The 21,622-nt window shown below is 43.2% G+C and overlaps 1 long non-coding RNA gene across 1 annotated transcript; it reads left to right on the top strand.

Annotated features, from left to right (window-relative positions):
* Window positions 1–3,825: 3,825 nt before the first annotated feature.
* LOC149768543 (uncharacterized) lies at window positions 3,826–5,313 on the top strand. Its single transcript, XR_016408408.1, has 3 exons — window positions 3,826–3,854; window positions 3,915–4,573; window positions 4,684–5,313. It is a non-coding gene; the product is annotated as an uncharacterized LOC149768543 (long non-coding RNA).
* Window positions 5,314–21,622: the final 16,309 nt, after the last annotated feature.

Here is a 21,622-nt window from a genome sequence, read left to right as displayed (position 1 = left end):
CGTTCCAACCCATTGAAAGGAGTTTTCAATGATATAGTGATAGAGATCACAATATATCTCACTACCAGTCAGAATAGAACCTATGGGGTCACACACACTAGAAGTATTGACCGATCCGATGGTTGAAATCGTGATTAGGAATCACAAGAAATCAATTTGATTGATAAGAAGTTAAAGAAGGAACAAAGGGAATTAATTAATTGGACTTAAACACAAATCCTACTTCGGGTAGGATTCCTAGAGTCCTAATTGGATTAGGACTGGGAATCCTAGTTGGAGTAGGACTGGGATTCCTATTTAGAATAGGATTCCTACAATCCTAATGAGATTAGGAATTTTGAATCAAAATCGGATTCCTACTTGGAGTAGGATTCCTAGAAATCCTAATTGGATTAGGACTACGGATTCAAATAGAGTCCTAATTGGATTAGGACTAAAATTAAACAAATCCTAATTGGATTAGGATTCCTTAAGTCTAAATTAATTATTAATCTAATGAATCAACATGACTCCTAATTGGATTAGGATTGAAGAGTTCAATTGAGTCATGGTTCATTCAAGTCCTAATTGGATTAGGACTAGCATAGATTGAACCCAATTGGCTAATCCTAATTGGATTGGGATTAAACCATGAGAGAGGCACCTAATCCTCTTTGGAAGAGGATTAGGTTAATCAAGTAAGAGGGACATCAGCCCCTCTCACATGGCTAGGGCGACATGAAGAAGAGGGGGCCGGCGCCCCCTCTTTGGAAAATTGTCTTGGAGCTCCTAATTGTTAGGAGCTCCAAACCTTATTAAAAGAGGACTAGGGCCGGCGCCCTAGAAAAAGCCTTTTCTTCCTCCAAGCCGTGGCCACCCTCTCCCTCTCCTCCCTTGGTTCAGCCGCCATCAGCTAGGAGAAAAGAAGAGGAGGCGTCTCCCTCCTCTTGGTCTTCTTCCTTGGCTTCAGCGCGTGAGAAGAGAAGAAAGCTGCGAAGGGATTTGATCTTCTTCCTCTTCTTCATCCTTCTTCTTCTTCCTCCTCTCAAGCACTTTCAAGAGTTGAAAGAAAGAGAAGAGATCAGCCATCAAAGGAGTCTTTGCAAGGGAGCTAGCACCCCGGGAAGACAAGAAAGCTTTGATCGGTTCTCTACTTCGTGTGGATACCCGTAGAGGCCGGACGTTTGAACGGCTTCAAACGAACCCTCTTCCAAAAACCACGAATTCAGATTCGCGGTGATCATCTACCCGCGCAAGGTGAAGATTTGATCTTCCTATTAGTTCTAAAAGTTTTAATTCTTACCTAATTACGAAAGGTCTCGAAACAAGCGTTCATGCGATGAACGTCGAACCCGTGCATGCCGATTCCGCTGCCATCTGAAAATTTTTGAAATATCAGCGGCATGGGCGGGTTCCCAACATTTCTCTCCTCCTCTTTACCTTCCTTATTGTTACCCTCCCCAATCTTATTGTCTACTACACGTCCACTCCTTAGGGTAGTCAAAGCATTGGCTTGTTCATGATGAATTGTATTTAGTTGATTTTCTTGAGCTATGTATTGTCCCCTAGGATTACTCACTGGTTGGCTTGGAAGCTTTCCTTCCTCTCGCTTGTTCAGTGTATTAGCTAGTTGCCCCATTTGGGATTCTAGCTTGGCGATGGATTGCGTGTGAGAGTGCACCAATTGTGTAATGGTTTCCAAACCTTGAAGGGAGGTCAACACTTTCTCCTCAAAAGCTGTGTTTTTTGGGGGTGCTGGAGGAGGGACATGTTGAAATTGTGAATATTGAGTAGGAGGACGGTTCGGATGAACATTCTGGAATGGTTGAAAGTTTTGGGAATAAGGTTGGAAAGTATTGGGAGTCTGCTGTTTCCAGGAGAAGTTTGGATGGTTGCGCCACCCCGGGTTATAAGTGTTAGAATATGAATCATTATCCGGTCGGGACTGTGCTTGGGCAGCATTAACTTGTTCTTGCACAAATTCAGGAAATTGTGCTGCCGAAGGGCACTCAAAGATAGTGTGAGATGGACTAGAACAAAGAGTACATACTTGTGCTTGGTGAAAGTTTGGAAGCTGTTCTCTAGACATTAGCTGGTCCAATTTGCGGGATAGTGCATCTACTTTCTCGGATAGACTTATGGACTGGCTAACTTCATATATGGTTCCTTTTCTTTGAGAACTCGGGGGTGCTTGACGAGCGGAGGAGGCATGGTGGAGGGAATTTTCATTAAGGTTCTCAAACAATTGCCATGCCTCATGTTCACTTTTAAGCACGAAAGTACCCCCACAAGAAGCATCAACCATTTGACGATTTCGTTCGGATAGTCCGTCATAAAAGCATTGCACTAATTGCCACTTGGGTATTTGATGATGCGGGCATTTTCGGAGTAAATCTCTAAATTTTTCCCAAGTTTCATAAAATTCTTCCCCGTCAGATTGGGAGAAGCTCGTGATAGCACGCCTAAATTGGTTTGTTCTTCCTATGGAAAAATATTTTTTTAGAAATTCATGTTGCATTTGAGCCCATGAAAGAATGGAATTGGCTTCTAATGAATGAAGCCACTGCTTAGCTCTATCCTTAAGAGAAAAAGGGAATAGCCTAAGTTTTAGAGCATCATCAGTGAAGTTCTGAATTTTGACAGTAGTGCAGATCTCAAGAAAATCATCCAAATGTTTATATGGGTCCTCATTGTTGAGTCCATAAAAAGAGGAAAGCATTTGGATGACACTAGACTTAATTTCAAAATTACCCCGCCACTCTGCCTGTCTTCTTAAACCACGGCGGGAGTCTGTTCAAATAAGGAGATGGGAGATGCCTGTCAATGTTCGGATCAACTCCATAAAAAAGTGGCTAAGATATTAAATGAGGAGATCAAGGATATCAAACAGGACTTCGACCCACTCCAGTTGAATAAGAGTAGAGTAGGTAAGGCCAGGGCAACTACACTCGCCTTTTTAGTAGCAGCATGTGTAGGATTGAGTACCCTTAGTGAGACCGCTTTCGAAATGGCTTGTGGCGTCAAGCTTTTCTAGATGGAGTAGCGTCGTGAGAAAAAGTTCGTAAAAAAAAGCTAATCACAATTATGATCTCTTGTATTGTTTCTTTTCCAGTTACATCAAAAGCTCAGAGAGTCATTTAAAGTAATCCCTCTTATTTTTATTGCTTCCATTTCTTTTATTACTCGTTCCAGAAAATCGTATACAGAACATTAGACCTCTCGGTCACAGTGGGTTCCCTGTATTCGAGCTAATTAATGATGCTCTTAACAGTACTAATTTACTGAAACTTAAGGACATCCCTTACTCCATTCCTCAAAGAAGGAATGGCGGGATGGTAGCTACAGCTGTTATAAGCTACAGCCGCTAAACAGCTACAGGATTTTGGGAGCGACTAGCTACTAGACCGGATCGTTACCCCCCTTATGTCCCCCTCGGGGGATACCGTAAGAGCAGTAGAGCTTAGTTACCGTTTCGTTGTTTAAGCCTATTAGCTCGTGCATTCAAAGAGCTGGCAGGATAGCTTATAAAGATGACAATCGCATTAACTGCACCTATTGCCTTAGCTTGACTTTTTTATCCCGTTCGTGACCAATACTCATTGGTCACTTCACTCCCTTAAGAGGAGATTCAACAATAAGTAGCTTGGACTCATTAATTTCACTCTTTCTTTAAAACTGACTAGGCCCGTAACTCCCTTCGCGCGCTACACCCCCGTTTTATGAACAAAGACCCTACTTACTACCGATACAGCAACAAGCAAGCCTTTTTATCTTAGATAACCACTGAACCTTACTGCGCTCCCTTCCCCACCCTAGCCCTCCTTCCTTCGCTTCAGATGGCAGAGCAAACTTTAAAGATTTCTGGGGAAGGGAAGGTTTCCCCTCCCCCGAACCCCCTCCCCTTCCAAGGGTTAGGGATATCAGGGGAAGGGAAGGTTTCCCCTCCCCCGAACCCCCTCCCCTTCCTATCTTTTATAGGATATTCTTACCCCCCTTCGGCCTACGGCCTCGTCCCCCTCGGGAGAATATTCCTATACTCTGAAATCCGGTTTTTCGGAATTTCAGCTTTAAGGAAAGGGAGGAAAGGAAACAGAACAACAGGAGAAGTATTCGAACAATTGCCCGGATACTTGTCCTAAGTTTGGGATAAGAAATCTGTAGTTTTTTTCCATACAGTATCCGGTGGTGAAGTGGAGAGAGAGAGCCCTCGTCCCTCTGTTAGGTAAGTCGGGGGTATAGATTCTCCACTTCTTATTCATATGTTTTAATCAATGAATAAGAAGTTTCTTCTATATATTGATCGTGCAATAGGATTAGTACTACCCTTTTATAGTTTTATAAATGGGAATTTATAAAACTACTGCCTCCTTTCACAAAGGTGAAAGAAGGGGTTCTCAAATGGCGAAGCCTTACCTTGCCTCCTTTCACCAAGGTGAAAGAAGGGGTTCTCAAACGGCGAAGCCTTATACCAGTCGTGCTTGGAAAGCACTCCCTTATCTAAGGACTAGGTTATGGAACGTTTCCCCCCCAACCCCCTCGGGGGGAGTTATATGGAACGTTTTCCCCCCAACCCCCTCGGGGGGAGTCCTTACAAGTGAAAGTTTCTCCGACACAACTCCGATCGGAGAAACTTACCTTCCATTTATGGTTCGTTTCCCCCCTTCGGCCTATGGCCTCATCCCCCTCGGGGGGATTGGTTACAAGTTTGAAATGGAAAGTCTTCATTTCGTTCGGCTTGGAAAGCCTCACTTCACTTCTTTTTTGAAGCGTGGATTTTCTATATAAAAATGAGTTTTAAAGTGGGTGAAATTTTATCCGATTATATCTGCCTTAAAGTCAAACTTTTATCGGATGACTTTTGACATAAAATAATATCTGAACATGTATCACCTAGTTGAAAAAGCTTTCCCAAGTAAATCCTTCTAATGACCCATTTATCTACGGCACTGATGGATTAGGATTTATTATTGCTGAAGTAGTTCTCCGCCAGGTCTAGGGCCCTAGACTAGCCGGGAAAGTCTGAAGTAAACTAGTCTCAGGATTTACCGACTGGAAATCTCTAAACCATTTCCTCCTACATTCATTTAACCAAACATTTCTTAGTGAATCAAAAGGTTTAGAGATCCAGAATTGATACATACAAGAAGGCAGATATATGTTGGGTTAGGTAAAATTCGGTAGGCCAAAAGCTGTGCCGTAGGAAAAGAGAAGTAGAACTACTCCCACCAAATCGATGAAACGCGATCGACCGATACTGGCTCCATACGGATACAACAAAACACTGTATGGAACCCGAACCTCGCAAACTTAAGGGAGAGGGGACCTCATAAAAGGGTAAGGAAATCTAGGCTAAGGGAAGTAAAGGTTTTATTGTCTAATGGATGTCATAGAGAATCAATAAGCCCTCCCCGACCCTCTGATGAACACTCAACTTTACCTCTCACATGCATTGATGGACGAGGGCTTCTCTCCCTCTGCTTCACCTCCTGTTATAGTATGGAAGCTTTTCTTTTTTGATGAGGTTTTGGATCCAATTTTTTTCTGAGGTTAGGGATTGGAGACAACCAGCTCTTGGACTATAAAAATGCGCATGCTCGATCTAGTAATCTTGGACAATTTTTGATGAACTGTCACTAAACTCAAAAAGAAAGAAGAGAAAAAACTGGGAGTTGGCGCCTACATAACTGGTAGCTTGCTTACCAAGCCGTCCTGGCAAGCTCCTCCAGTTCGATTATTATTCTTGACTTGACTTATTATTAAGAAAACTACTCACTATCCAAATGAAAGACGATCTAGAATCTACCCAAGAAGATAGAGAGTCCCACATACGAGAAAAGGTCACAAATGGAGTTGAACCAAGTAATATTGCAAAGGCATAATGATAGTAGGGTCGGGATATCCCCGCCCTCCGAACCGGATGTGAGGGTCTCCCCTCATCCGGCTCTCTGCAGGAGAATCTCCACTCACTGCTTCCCCGAATATCCTCCCTTTACCACATCATCATGGGGGTTTACAGGAGATCCCAGAGGCTCGCTCGGAAAGGCTGCTATACCAAACAATATTACTTAACTACAAAGAAATAAAAGACTTTAGTAGTCACTAGACTCACTATAGTAGTCCGTCCGGCTGCTCTTGCTTAAATCATTACTCTTCATTCTCCCGTGCTCTAGCAATTGCGCTCCCTAGACCACTACCATGTAGTTAGGTAGGGACAATCAATCCATAGTTACGGGAATAACGGAATGAATGGGGATCCCTATCAATATCAAAATGAAGATTCTTATATAATAAATCCCCCTCTCCAAGGCTCTCCCGTCTAATTAGTGCCTCTCGCATTCGGGTGAGTGAATAAGAAGCTTTCTGACACGGAACAATAACCCCATCGCGTTGGACTGAACCTTGACCTTGCCTTTGGGATGAGTCCTAGCTTTGAACTGAACCTTTGGTTTGAACTTGTAGACGAATCTTCTAAAGTTTTGATTTATGAATTCCCCGAACCCCCTCCCCTTCCAAGGGTTATGGAACCCGAACCTCGTAACCTTAGGTTCGGAAACTTTCGGGATATCAGGGGATGGGATGGTTTTCCCTCCCCCGAACCCCCTCCCCTTCCTTAGGCTATGGAACGTTACCCCCCCAAAGCCCCCCTCGGGGGGGAATAGGAGGTAATTAAACTAGACGAAAGGCCGGGGGGCCCACCCCCCGAACCCCCGGTGTTCTCAAACGGCGAAGCCTTACCGCTTCCGGTTTTGAATCTAATCCCTAACCTCAGAAATTGGATCCAAAACCTCATCAAAAAAGAAAAGCTTCCATACTATAACAGGAGGTGAAGCAGAGGGAGAGAAGCCCTCGTCCATCAATGCATGTGAGAGGTAAAGTTGAGTGTTCATCAGAGGGTCGGGGAGGGCAGCGGTGGTATAAGGTAGTCGAATACAAGATGGAGAGGTATAAATGGAAGGAGTGAAGTACTCCTTTAGGAGTTTGGGTTGTTCTTCAGCCATCTCTATAAGTGGAGCAGATCCTATGGTTCTATAGGTGCGGATTTCAGCTCGAAGGGCCCTAATAGAACGCTCTATTTCAGAATCGAAAGGTACTAATTCAGAAAATCTGGAACGACACCCTAGCATACACTAATACTCTTCTGATCAGTTAAGTACAATCAAGCATGCATTAAAAAGAAAAATACATAAAATCCTAGTATGTCCCTAAAATCACTAGACAGCTCCTAACTGGTTTGAAGAGGGCACCTAAGCCTCCAATCCGGTCTAATGAACTGAGTTGACCAGGTAAGCTCCCAGGTAAGTGGGGGGGTCACGATGCGTTGCAAAGGTCCCACTTAAAAACCACTTGCCTCGAACAGATGAACTGTCTCCCTTGGGACAAAGCTTGCCTAGACATCAACTGAGCCACAGAGCGAAATTGGTGCAACTTTCGGTGATCTTCGTCCTATTGAGCTCGAATGTCCCTAGGGGCCAACGTCTAATTGATTTTAGTCAAAGTGATAGCTATGTGAAAATTGATTCACCTAATTTGGGCAAGAATCTGGTGATGAAATTCAGTTCTTATCTTGTTGGGGTGATTGCCCTTACTATGTGCGGATTAATTGGTGTATGTGTATCAAGCATGCATTCACACTTTTACTGAAATTAAAATCAAACAATCACCACAAAAAGGGAATTAATTTAAGAAAGGTTTAGAGGTTACCAAAGGAAATTTCTCAGCAATTTCAAATTTTTTTTTTTTTAGGCAAACCTCTGCAGCATTCCTTTTCCAGAGTTTTCTTTTTGATCGTCCCAGATTTTCTTTTCGATTCCTGATCAAGAAAAATCAAAAATTAGTAAGAGAGATGAACGAGATAGGAAAAGTAACAAAAATAGAGAATATTTTTATTTTATTTTAGATATATATATATTATTATTTTATTTTATTATTTTTTTTGAAAGTTTTTTTTTAAATTTTATGAAAAGAAAACAACTATGCTAGCAATTCCCGGCAACGACGCCAAAAATTGATAGTCAACTTTAAAGACTACGCAATAGCACGTATCTGGTAGGATAGTGATTACGGGTATCCATCCACAGGGATTGGGGTATAGTTGTTTTCTTAAAAATAAAAATATTTAAAAGGAAGAGTTTGTGAAGAAAATTAAACTAAGGAATTTAAAAAATGCAATTGATAATGATATCAGTTGGGAGAAACCTAGGGCAAGAAATTCACCACTAACATCGGAACAAGGGTTATTTGTATTTTAATTTATTCTTGGATTAACATGCAAATTGGCTACAAGCCTAATAAGCATTTAAATAGGAATTCACAAAAGTAATTTGGGAATAATTCATCTTCAGTTGGCATAAAATGTCTACCCTAAACTAATATGGCAGGACACTGCATCTTCCCTAAGCATAGACTATCTTATATTTACTTAGTGATCATGAAGAATAGTTGTACGAACATCATACTTAAAATCACAGAAATTAAATATAATTCAAAAGAAGATATCCATTAAAAATAATAAGATCATACAACCCCAAGAATATAAAATAAAATATAAAACCCATGTCCCTTTGTTAGGGCTGCATCCAGCCCCAGTGAAGAAATTAGCCTTCCATGAAGAGCTGAACAGTTGCACTGCAGGGGGACTTCATGATGATTGGTTCTTCCTCCTTCCTCCCGTTGGCTCCCTCTCAGCACATGATCATCTTTTCCTTTGGAAAATCATTCCCAAAATACTCAAGAAACTCTTCTCCCTCCTCTGTCTTCTGTGGGATTTTGCCTGTGAGCTCCGCTTGCTTCTAAGGAAGAGATGCTTCCTCCTTTTATAGGCTGCCCCTCCCCTGTTTCGAGTGTAGATAAGGATGAACGGCTGCTGGATAAGAGCAGATCTCTCTTGATCCTTGAACGCGGAAGATATGTGGGGCGGTTTGGGAGCGAATGCAAGGCTGTTCATGGGATAGAGATGAGTTGCGGAATATCCGGTCGTGGGAGGAGATGATGGTCTGGATGCTGGAAGAAACGGAAGAATGAAACGCGGACACATGAACTCGTCCGTGGATGGGAAGTGACCTGTGAACTGAGATTTGATCTCATCGGAAGAGATCATCACGGATCATGGGATCCTGCCTTGGAAGCTATCCATGAGTGCTGAGAGGAAATCTGGGAAGATGATCCACAGGATTCGGTAGCTCGGGCGTTGGATAAAAATCAAGAAGTGAAGTTCGGATGTTGGGACTCTGTTCCGAAGTAGGAGAAGGCTGTGAAGGTTTGATCTCCTCCGCAGATGATGGAAGATGGTTCCACGGTTGAGAAGAGCTGGCTTCATGCGGATGGGAGTATCCTTTGGATGCGGAGATCTCATGCGGTTGGCTGCAAATGCTGGGAGTGATTCCAGAACAGAGGAAACGAGGAATCTGATGACGTTGGGATTCACGGACGGCTGGGAACGAACTCCGTTTTGAGGCAGGGGATGATGACATGGCTACGAGTTCGGTTGGAGTTTATCCCGTGAAGATGGAGGATAGAGCTGATCCGTGGGGTATATGGGATTATGAACGGGATGTACGAGAAACAGGGGATTCGGAGAGGAGCATGGGACGTTGGAACGTTGATGCAGAGAAGTTTGGTTTGTTCGATGGGATACGGGAACTGGGAGATCCGAAAGAAGGTTCTGGTTTTCATCCGCATGAAACAGGGGATTTGATGTGGTCATGGGATGTTTCCGTGAAGTCTGGGAAGAAGCTGAACCGAGGAAGCAGGGGGGTTCAGTTTGGATGAACTCGGAAAAATGGTTGAGATCTATTCGTGAACGTTGGGAGAAATCTCACGGAATGGTAGGGAAGTTTGCTGGGTATGAGTTTATCCCGTCAACCCGAACGGGATGAAGAGGAGATCACGAACGGGATCTAGCGGAAGCTGGGAGGAAGTTGGATACGGTGGATGTTATACATTTGGTTCGGATTCGTGGATGGGAAGAAGTCGGAAGAAGATGGGATGCTCATCCGGAAGATGCTGGGAGATGAACATGGCTGCGAATAAAAACGGGGAGGAGGATCTGGATATGGGAGAATCAACATGGAGGAGATGAGCTGGACTTTGCTCTGTTTCGGGGATAATGGAAGGTTAGATTCGGGAGGTGGGAGTTTAGTTGAGATGAAGAGATATGCATCGCGGGATGGCTTGCGGATGAGGTTGATCCGGAACAGAGGAGCTTGGTCTGTGGACGCGACGTGGAAGGAATCTGTCGCGGGTTGGGATGAAGCAACGGACTCGTGAGCTGGGATAAGAGCATGCTTCATTTGGCTGGGAACCGGAAGAGGCCAATGCTAGAATTCTTTAGGATCCGTGCAGCTAAAGATGATATATTTTGAAATCTGTGAGACAAATGATCGAAGGGATTGTATTATTTTTAATGTTAAAACATGAGAATTGGAATGAGTGGGAAGAAATTTAGGTGAACTTGGAAAGCACTGGATTTTGGAGAAGAATTCTTGGAGTCGACTTCGGAGAATGTGAAATTGTGAAATGATGTAGTGTCTGTTTAGGCTTTACCTAATTGAGCTCGACTCGACCTGGATGCATTAAGCTTAATCAATAAATAATCAAATCAAACTTGAATTACCTTTGATAATTTATTAAAATGCAATGATGAAGGTAATACATTTTTTTAGTTAAATTTACAAAATATGTGAATTGAAATAATGATAAGTGCTATGAATAAGATATTAATTTATGCATTATTTAGCACTTATCACGTATACCTAGTCGCCCACCTCGTATACTGGATCTCTGTGCTTCCGATCATGCAGCTGCTTCATCCTGTTCTGCGCAGTCGTTATGTGGAACTTTAACCGCCGTAAGGTAGCATCGCGGTCTAAGAGCTCAAAATCTGCCTCTGTTCGGTCCGCATGTGACAGTGGATCATAGACTCGCAGCGTCGGTGGTACTCGTCCATACACCGCCTCAAAGGGTGTCATCCCTATGACTGAGTGGAAAGCGGTGTTGTACGAATTCTCGGTCCAAGGTAAATAAGAAAGCCACTCTCGGGACCGATCACCAATCATACAGCGCAAGTACTGCTCGATGCAGTGGTTTACCACCTCCGTCTGTCCATCGGTCTGAGGGTGGTAAGCCGAGCTCATGGCAAGCTTCGTCCCTTGCTGTTTGAAGTAAGCCTGCCAGAATGCGCTAACAAAAATGCGGTCACGATGAGAAACAATAGTCCGAGGCATACCATGTAATCGAGCAATGTCCCGTATGTAGACCTCTGCCATCCGTCGAGCAGAAAATGGATGTGCGAGCACCGAAAAGTGGGCATACTTGCTGAGGCGGTCCACAACGACCATGATCACTGAGTACCCTCGAACTAATGGCAGCCCCTCAATGATGTCCATCGACACATCCTTCCAAATCTGATCAGGAATCGGTAAAGGCTGAAGTAGGCCCGCAGGTCGCAGTGAATCCGCCTTCGCCCTTTGGCACACATCGCATTGCGGTACATAAGCTCTGACCACTGCCTTCATGCCTACCCACGTACAGCTCTGGCTCAGCCTCTTGTAAGTCCTGAAAAATCCCTCGTGTCTAGCAAAAGGAGTATCATGGAAGTGCTGGATCAATACCTGCCGCAAGACTGAATCGGTGGGCATGTGGATCAACCCATGGTCCAGAATCAACCCATCTCGGTCCTCCATCTCGGGATGACTGCTCGGGTCTGCTGCCAACTCCCTCTGGATCTGTTCTAGGTCCGGATCCCGGCATGTGGCGGTCCTCAAGTCTGAAATAAAAGAAAAAACCAGCGTAGTCAAATCCGCCAACTCGCCGGACACGAGTTGGTGCGATAGTGCATCCGCCACTCAATTTTCTGCGCCCTTTTTGTACACCATCTCATAGTCGTAGCCGAGAAGCTTCGACACCCACCTCTGCTGGGCTGGAGTATGTATGCGCTGCTCAAGAAAAAATGGAAGGCTCTGCTGATCAGTCCGAACGATGAATCGGCGGCCGATAAGGTACGGCCTCCACTTTGTGACTGCATGGATGACCGCCATCATCTTCCTCTCATATGTGGACAGCGAGCGGGTCCTAGGGGACAACGCCTTGCTCATGAAAGCAATTGGCCATCCCTCCTGCATCAAAACAGCACCAATGCCGGCACCGGAAGCATCGCACTCGACTACAAACGGTTTGGCGAAATTGGGTAGCGCCAAAATCGGAGCCGTCGTCATGGCTTCCTTGAGCTTCTCGAACGCTTCCGTCGCTGCCTCGGTCCATCTAAACTCGCCCTTTCGCAGCAGCAGGGTCAGTGGTGCAGCGATCTTTCCATATCCCTCCACAAACCGGCGGTAATAACCGGTTAGGCCCAAAAATCCTCGCAACTCCTTTTGGTTCTTGGGTAGCGGCCACTCAGTCATGCAATGTATCTTTGCTTGGTCCGGCTCCACACCTGCAGCAGAGATGACATGGCCTAGGTGTTGCCCAAGGTGACAAGCCAAGAGGGGGGGGGGGTGAATTGGTTTCTTTTAATTTTAACTATCTTACTTGTGTTAAATGATGAGTTAGTGAACTTAAACAAATCACAATACAAACAACAAGAAGTATAGTGGTTCGGTGCTCTCCTTAGCACCTACGTCCACTCCCCAAGCGACCCCTTGGGAATTCACTATAATTCCGCGGATTACAGTTGGATTGTTTTCCGGGCTCACAATCCAAAAACCTTTACACTTTGATTTTCCGGGTTCACCAAAAACCTATGTTGGTTTTACGGGCTCACCAACGAACCTATACAATTGGTTTTACGGGTTCACCAACAACCTACGTTGGTTTTACGGGCTTACCAACAACCTATGTTGGTTTTACGGGCTCACCAACGAACCTTTACAATTGGTTTTCCGGGTTCACCAATCAACCTATTTCGTTGGTTTTGCGGGCTAACCAACCAACCTTTACAAGTAGTCTAATAAACAAAGAAAGAAGATTTAAACTCCTAGATGAGCAAATATAACAATATAATCTACAAAGAAGAGTTTAGAGAATATTTATCGCTTGATGTGACTTCTCTCTTCTTTATCAAGGATGCTTCACTCTTCAAGGGTGGATGGAGCTCTTGATGACACTTTGAATCTGCTCAACCACTTTCTTTTGATTCTTGAATGAAGCACTTGGATGAAGCTTGCCTTGCTAGGGTTCTCTCTTGAATGCACTTGATGTATTTTCCAAAGCTTGCTTCCTCTGATGAATACTCCCTCTTAAATACTTCTCCAACCTCCAAATAGTCCTTCCTGACCGTTGGATTGAAGAAACTAGCCGTTTATAGCCGTTGGGAGTCCAAAAAGCACTTCTGCACAACTAGCCGTTATGCTTCTGCCCGTGCTTGGGTCGGCTCAACCTGTCCTTGGGTCGACCCAACTTTCACTTGGGTCGACTCAAACATTCCTTGGGTCGACCCTCTCAGAAACACAGAAACTTTATAATTCAGCCTTCCTTCACTTGGGTCGACCCAACCTTTCTTTGGGTCGACTCAAAGTTCACTTAGGTCGACTCAACTTCTTCTTGGGTCGACCCTAACAGGGTTTCCAGAGAACCTTTTCTGTCTTCTTTTCTGTCTTGCCTTTGGGTCGACCCTCTCAGGGTTTGGGTCGACTCAAGCTTGGGTCGACTCAACTACTGTTTGGGTCGACCCTCTCAGTAAATCCAGAGAACCATTTTTCTGTCTTGTTTTGAGGATCTTGATCCTTGGGTCGACTCATGCTTTCCTTGGGTCGACCCAACTCACTGTTCATCTTTGCCATTTTTGCAGAAGTGTGCCAAATGTTTTCTTGTTGTGCCGGGGTCGACCCAATCATCCTTTGGGTCGACTCAATCCACACTTTGCTGCATCTCAAGGTTAGATTCATTCAAATGAACAATGAAATGTATCTAAATCAATTAATACAAAATATACTGAGAGTAATAAACTTATAAATGAAGTATCGATTTAACTTATAACATACTCTAGATAATTGCTTGTTAATCATCAAAATAACACTATCATCCTCAATCTCCCCCTTTTTGATGATTACAAAATAAAGAGTATGAACCTTTTGATACTTATTTTAAAATCAGTTTTTGAAAGGGCTTAACTTGCTGAATTTCAGCTTTTCATATATAAGAGTGAAGTCTCCCCCTATATCATTCAAATGTTGCCAATTTGACTTTTTGAATTACTCCCCCTTTCATTTATAATTCATTAAAGATGAAACTCCAAAAATTTGAGATAAAACATGAGTTTCAGGTTATGTATCGAGGTGTGAAAGGTGCGTGCCAAATTCTGAAATTATATGTGCCAAATTCTGAAATTTGATATAAATTTTTGACTTGATCATTTTCATTGTTGCAAATTGCTCCCCCTTGGATGTATATGCTTTCCTATATGATTTTCAATTTGTTTTACAAATTATTTCTCTTTCTTTCTTTACTTCTCCTCTTATTACTCTATCTTTACTTCTCCCCTATTACTCTTTCTTTACTTCTCCCCCTTTTTGTTACTCTATTTACTCTATCTTTACTTCTCCCCTATTACTCTTTCTTTACTTCTCCCCCTTTTTGTTATCATCAAATAGGTACATGGGAAAAGACACAATAAATAACAAACATTCAAACTTCATTGATCAAAATAGGAACATTTTAGTACAATCATGCCAAAAACAAAAGCAAATACAATGTTTCTCAATCAAGGCTCAAAATACATGATCAACACAAAATACATATGAGAACTAGATACATATCCTAGGCTCTAAACAAGATCGTGAGACTCTCCCGGATCGCTTGGCTACGGCTCTCTTGGATCCCATTTCTCCAAGATATTGAAGTAATCTACTATTTGGAGATGATTGGAGAAGATTTGAGAGTGGGAAATAGGATTTTCGGAAGAGGACAAAGGATAAACAGTGCCCTAGATAGCTCACGGGTCCCCCTTTTAACAGTGGGGTCCCGACGTTGGGTCGACTCAAGAATTTTCTTGGGTCGACTCAACGTTGGATCGACCCTATTCTGGGTTGGGTCGACCCAAGTTCAGAAATTTTTCCTTTCTCTTCCTTTTCGCTTCTAAAAATTTTTCTTGCTTCCAATCCTTACAAATTCTTTCTGGGACAATGATACATGAGTAAGGAATCTATAGATTACAAGTTTGACTCATGTTTCATAGGTTTTTAGAAATGGGAGGAATGTATCATGAGACTGCTTGCTCCCTTTTATATCTCTTCAATAAAAAGGATCACATATGCCTAATTCCCTCCTTAGCGTGCAGAATCTATCTTCACTCAAGGGTTTTGTGAATATGTCGGCTAATTGTTTTTCAGTGCATATATGCTCAATACATATGTTTCCATTTTGCACACGATCCCTAATAAAATGATATCTTATTGTTGGATTGCCCCACAGCGGCGCGACGTTCGCGGCGGAATCCGCATGCCAGGCCCGGTGCATCGCATACGCCGGAACAGGATCGGGTAGATTTCAAAATTTTTCTGAATCAAAACGATTCAGAACCCTTTTGAATTAAGATGGGGACTAAACTAAGATCTAATAATTAATTATGAATTGTTAAACTACTAGAAAATCAGAAATATAAAATTTCAAATGAAGATCTCATCTTCACCTTTGTGCGGGTAGAAGAACACCGCAACCGATGATCGTGTTTTGGTTCCTTGTAGCCGCACAAACGTCCGGCCTCTACAAGTATCCCCACGAGGTTGCTGAAGATCAGAGATGGGGCTTCACCGGGGTGCTAGCTCCTTGCAAAAGCCTCTCTTGGATGTCGAAGAAGAAGGAAGAAGAAATCACAAGGATCCCACCTTGTGCAGCCTTCAAAAGGAAGAAGAAAACCCTTCACCTTTTTTTATTCTTTTCTCTCCCTATTTGCTGATTTAAAAATCCCAAAAATTCCTTCTTGCTGCCCCACGGCTGGGAGAAGTTCTTCTCTTCAAACATGGGACGTGGGGCTCCCTTTTTATGGGGTTCAAAACCCTATGCGCCAGGAAACCTATTCCTAATAGGTTTCCTGGTGCCTTTCTTTATTGGCGGGCCCCTTGATTCTTGGAAAGAATCAAGGGGCGTTGGCTCCCAGCAAAGAAGGAGAGGGGGCCACGCCCCTCCTTGTCCTCTTGGCTGCCCCCTCTTGCCTATTTTGACCCCTCAAAATAAGGCATCAAGAGGGAGGCTCCAATAATAGGAAAAAGGCTGAATTTGACAGGATTTTCAAGGACTCGATCTAGCCAACTTTTGACTAGGATTTGAGTCAAATTTCTTTGGGTCAGACCCAACATAATTTGACTCAATTAATCAGCAAAAGACTTAATTATAATCTAATTATAATTATTTAATTCTTCCATTTAACTCACTAACTCTTAGTGGGTTATTTTGTACATCAATCTTATTGACAATTGACATTGTGATTCCAAATCACAAATCGACAATCCTAATAATCAGAACCTCTAATGTGTGTGACCTCATAGGTTCTAATCTGACTGGTAATGAGACATATTGAGATCTCCATCTCAGTATCATTGAAAACTCCTTTCAATGGGTTGGAACGATTCCAACTCTACTCATTAGGGTTTATCGATCATCAAGATAATCCCTATGAGTCCCACCATCCACCAGTGACACCTAGCAGCATGTAGTGGCTACCCAGCAGAATAGAATGATGAACCTCTAGGTGCAGTTGTCATGTGTTACAGTCCTTCTATCGTGGATCCCTACAAGACGGAGGTCATGGATAACTCGTCAAACCCCTTCGTCTGTCATATGTCAAAATTTATTCGACTTAAGTTCGAGAGTGGAAAACTCTTTCTCCACTGTGCATACTGCCCCGGCCGAGGTCTTACGAACTCAGTCTTATAAATCAAATAGGATCTCTCCTTATCTATCAAGGTCGATAGATTCCATATAGGTGCATACCCTACTCCTACAGTAAACTTACTGCAGCCAATCTACACTGCATGGACCCATATGGCTAGAGACCATGTATGTGTGCAGTCAAACTACAATAACCTCACTGTGAGTAGCCGAAGCACCGCAGGTCAAAGGACCAGTCACACTACTGCAACATCAAGCAAGTCACTGATGAGTGGATAGACATCCAAGTGACTTCTTGTCTTGGTCACGCTCAGTACCCTTGTTCTCTAACAAGCACCTGCACTATCACTTCAGTGTCCCTACACTGTGGACTCAAGTCTCGTCCATCCAGAAGGAAAGTGATCTGTGCACTGATCGGATCGATCACCGTCATCGTGATGATCCATTGATCAAGAGCATTTAGAAACTAATCACCAATGATACATGGCTCAAATTCTCAACTCTTGAGAATATGTATCATCATCTTATTAATTTCTTGGACGATTCATAGACACATAAACAATATGAATGAAAAGATGCCTTTTATTTATTCAATAATAAATAGTCAAGTACAAAATTATGTCCCGAGAATCAACAATGTGTCAGCCAAATTGGCTTCTAGGGCATACATCTAACAATCTCCCACTTGCACTAAAGCCAATTGGTCATATATCTTAGGCCCATCTTCTCAAGGTGGGCTTCAGTCTTTTGCTGACTTAGCTGCTTAGTGAACGGGTCTGCCACGTTATCCGCGGAGTCTACTCTCTGCACCTCTACATATTTCTTCTCAACATAGTCGCGTATGAGATGGAAGCGCCGCTCTATATGCTTAGACTTCTGATGAGACCTTGGCTCCTTAGCAAGGGCTATGGCGCCATTATTATCGCAGTAGAGTGTTATGGCATCTGATGTCATCACGTCCAACTCTACAATGAATTTCTTGAACCAGAAGCCTTCCTTAGCAGCTTCAGAGGCGGCGATGTATTCGGCTTCCATAGTAGAATCAGCAATGATCGGTTGTTTAGAACTCTTCCAATTTACCGCACCACCATTGCACAAGAACACATATCTAGATGTTGACTTCCTGTCATCGACATCAGTCATGAAGTCTGAATCTGTGTACCCTTCTACTTTTAACTCTGATGATCCTCCAAAAACCAAGAATAAATCTTTAGTTCTTCTCAAGTACTTAAGAATATTCTTCACAGCTGTCCAGTGTTCTTCACCTGGATTCGACTGATATCTGCTTGTGACACTCACAGCAAGAGCTATATCAGGTCGTGTACACAGCATGGCATACATGAGGCTTCCTATTGCCGATGCATAGGGAATCTTGCTCATGCGTTGAATCTCTTCAGATGTGTTGGGGCACATCTTCTTGGAGAGATGAATTCCATGCCTAAGGGGTAAGAGACCCCTCTTGGAGTTTTCCATGCTGAACCTCTTCAGCACCTCCTCTATGTACATTTTCTGTGACAGGCCAAGCATCCTTTTAGATCTATCTCTATAGACCTTTATTCCCAAAATATAGGATGCTTCCCCAAGGTCTTTCATGGAGAATTCTTTTGACAACCAGACCTTGACCGAGGTTAGCATGGGAATATCATTCCCAATCAGGAGAATGTCATCTACGTACAGTACGAGAAAAACGACAGCACTCCCACTAACCTTTTTGTAAACACACGGTTCCTCTTCGTTTTTGATGAAATCAAACGTTTTGATTGCTTCATTGAAACGAGTGTTCCAACTCCGAGATGCTTGCTTTAGTCCATAGATGGACCTTTGCAGCTTGCAGACCTTGTGATCTCCATCACTGGAAGTGAAACCCAAAGGCTGTTCCATATAGATATCTTCATCAAGATATCCATTCAGGAAAGCAGTTTTCACATCCATCTGCCAGATTTCATAATCATGAAATGCTGCAATGGCAAGCAATGTTCGGATGGATTTTAGCATGGCTACAGGTGAAAAGGTCTCCTGATAGTCAATGCCTTCGCGCTGACTATACCCTTTCGCCACAAGCCTTGCCTTATAGGTCTCTACCTCTCCATCCGAACCTATTTTTCTTTTGTAGATCCATTTGCATCCAATAGGTACAATACCTTCTGGTGGGTCTACTAAGGTCCAGACTTGGTTGGAATGCATGGAGTCTATCTCTGACTTCATAGCTTCCAGCCATTTCTCGGAATCGATATCAGATATCGCCTCGTTGTAGGTTTTGGGATCCTGTATGTGATCCCTATCTCCCACTAGGAACATTTCCTCGGTATCCTCTTCTAGTATACCTAAGTATCTATCGGGAGGATGGGAGACCCTACTAGATCTACGAGGTGGTCGAGGGACATTGTGTACTGGCTCCTTATGAATAGGTTCTATAGGATCCATGACTCGTTGCTTTTCAGAGACTTTCTCTTCAAGCTCAATTTTCCTCCCACTGCCTCTATCAAGGATAAACTGATTTTCCAAGAAGATGGCATGACGGCTCACAAACACATTGTGATCCTCTGAGACGTAAAAATTGTATCCTAATGACTCTTTAGGATATCCTATAAAACGAGCACTTATGGTCCTAGCCTCTAACTTGTCTGCCTGTAGTCTCTTGACGTGGGCCGGACATCCCCAAATCTTGAGATGACCCAGACTTGGTTTCTTACCATGCCATATCTCATACGGTGTGGTAGGAACGGATTTAGAGGAAACTCTATTCAATAAATAAATCGCTGTGAGTAAGGCATCTCCCTAAAGGAACATAGGTAAATCAGTGAAGCTCATCATGGACCTGACCATATCCAATAGGGTCCGATTCCTCCTCTCTGACACCCCGTTGAGTTGAGGTGTACCTGGAGGTGTCCATTGTGAGACTATGCCGTTTTCTTTGAGATAGTCCCGGAATTCCCCACTAAGGTATTCTCCTCCTCGATCTGATCGAAGAGCCTTAAGAGGTTTTCCAGTTTGTTTTTCTACTTCATTCTTGAACTCTTTGAACTTTTCAAAAGACTCAGACTTGTGTCTCATAAGATACACATACCCATACCGTGAATAATCATCGGTAAAGGTAATGAAGTAAGAATATCGTCCCCTGGCTAGCACATCGAATGGGCCACATACATCTGTATGTACTAGGGTAAGTATTTCAGTGGTCCTCTCCCCATGTCCTACAAAGGGCAGTCTAGCCATCTTTCCTTGAAGACAGGACTCGCAAACTGGATATGACTCGGAAGTCAATGAGCCGAGAAGCCCATCTTTATCCATTTTGTTCATTCTGTCTTCTCCAATATGGCCAAGCCTGAGGTGCCACAAATATCTTTGGTTTATCTCATCTCTGGATCTTTTGGATCCTTTGGCACTCACATCTTGCTCGGTAACATTCACAGATACATCCATATGTAAATGATAGAGACTGTCAATCATGAAACCACGTGCGACTATTTTATTTCTTAAATAAATAGAACAGCAGTCTTTGTCAAATGTAAAAACATGACCTTCCTGTGCTAGACATGAAACAGAAATCAAATTTCTGCTAGCAGCAGGTACATAATAGCAGTCTCTAAGTATTAAACTAAATCCAGACGGTAGTCGCAGATGGTAGGTGCCCACAGCCACAGCAGCAACTTTTGCCCCGTTGCCAACCCGAAGGGTTACCGCACCTTCCGCCAGCCTTCTACTTTCCTTTAGACCTTGCATGGTAGTGCACAAATGAGCACTAGAACCAGAATCTATAACCCAACTAGAAGTAGAAGAAACCGTTAGATTAGTTTCAATTATGAGCAAGTCTATAACTTCTGAAGGTGTGTCACCTTTCTTGTTCTTCAGGCTCTCGAGGTATGAAGGACAGTTTCTCTTCCAGTGGCCTTCGACATTGCAGTGAAAACATTTTCCTTTGTCGTTAGCCTTTTTCTTTTGAACTTCCTTCTTTGGCTTCTTGTCCTTCTTCTGCTTCTTAGCAGGCTTCTTTTTCTTCCAAGTAGACTTTCTCTTGGAACCAGAAGTCAACTCAGCAGCAAGGACATTGCCCCTTGAACCTTTCAAGGCTCCCTCAGCAGTTACCAACATGTTGATTAGTTCAGTCTTAGTGCATTCAATCTTATTCATGTGGTAGTTTACTATAAACTGACCAAATGAATCAGGAAGTGACTGTAGGATCAAATCCACTTGTAATTCCTTGTGCATGTCCATACCGAGCTTCTCAAGCTCCTCTAGGTCCTTGATCATGGTCAGACCGTGATCATGGACAGACTGCCCTTCGCGCATCTTCGCTTTGAAGAGCCTCTTGGACACTTCAAAACGAGCTGTGCGACTCTGCTCACCATACAACTCTTGCAGGTGTGCCAGTATGTCCCTAGCAGTCTTCATATTTTCATGCTGGCATTGGAGTTCATTAGACATGGATGCCATCATATAGCATTTTACTCTAATGTCATCATCCAACCACTTTTTATGCATCTCACGCTGAACATCAGTAGGACGTGTTGGTAGTGTGGGGATATCTGAATCGAGTATGTAGCCTATTTTCTCACAGTCCAAAATAATTTTGAGATTTCTAAGCCAGTCCTTGTAATTGGTTCCGGTCAGTCGGTTGGTCTCAAGAATACGGGTCAAAGGGTTTGAAGCCGACATTGTATCTGCAGAGAGTAAAGATTCTAGTTAGACTTTTGTACTTGATCCTAATATGTTCTAAGGTCTTTTAGAACAAATGTAACTCCCACTATTTTCTCGAATCCCTCACACTCCCCTGGTAGGAAAACGGAAATCCCACACGACTAGAATTTCTAGTGGGTACTGC

Source organism: Phoenix dactylifera, chromosome 1, assembly GCF_051530095.1.
Source record: "Phoenix dactylifera cultivar Ajwa chromosome 1, Ajwa_hap1_PhDact_Kaust_v1.1, whole genome shotgun sequence".
In the NCBI taxonomy this organism is placed as follows: domain Eukaryota; kingdom Viridiplantae; phylum Streptophyta; class Magnoliopsida; order Arecales; family Arecaceae; genus Phoenix; species Phoenix dactylifera.
The sequence above is the reverse complement of the archived record's forward strand: the minus strand, read 5'-3'. Positions and strand labels throughout refer to the sequence as shown.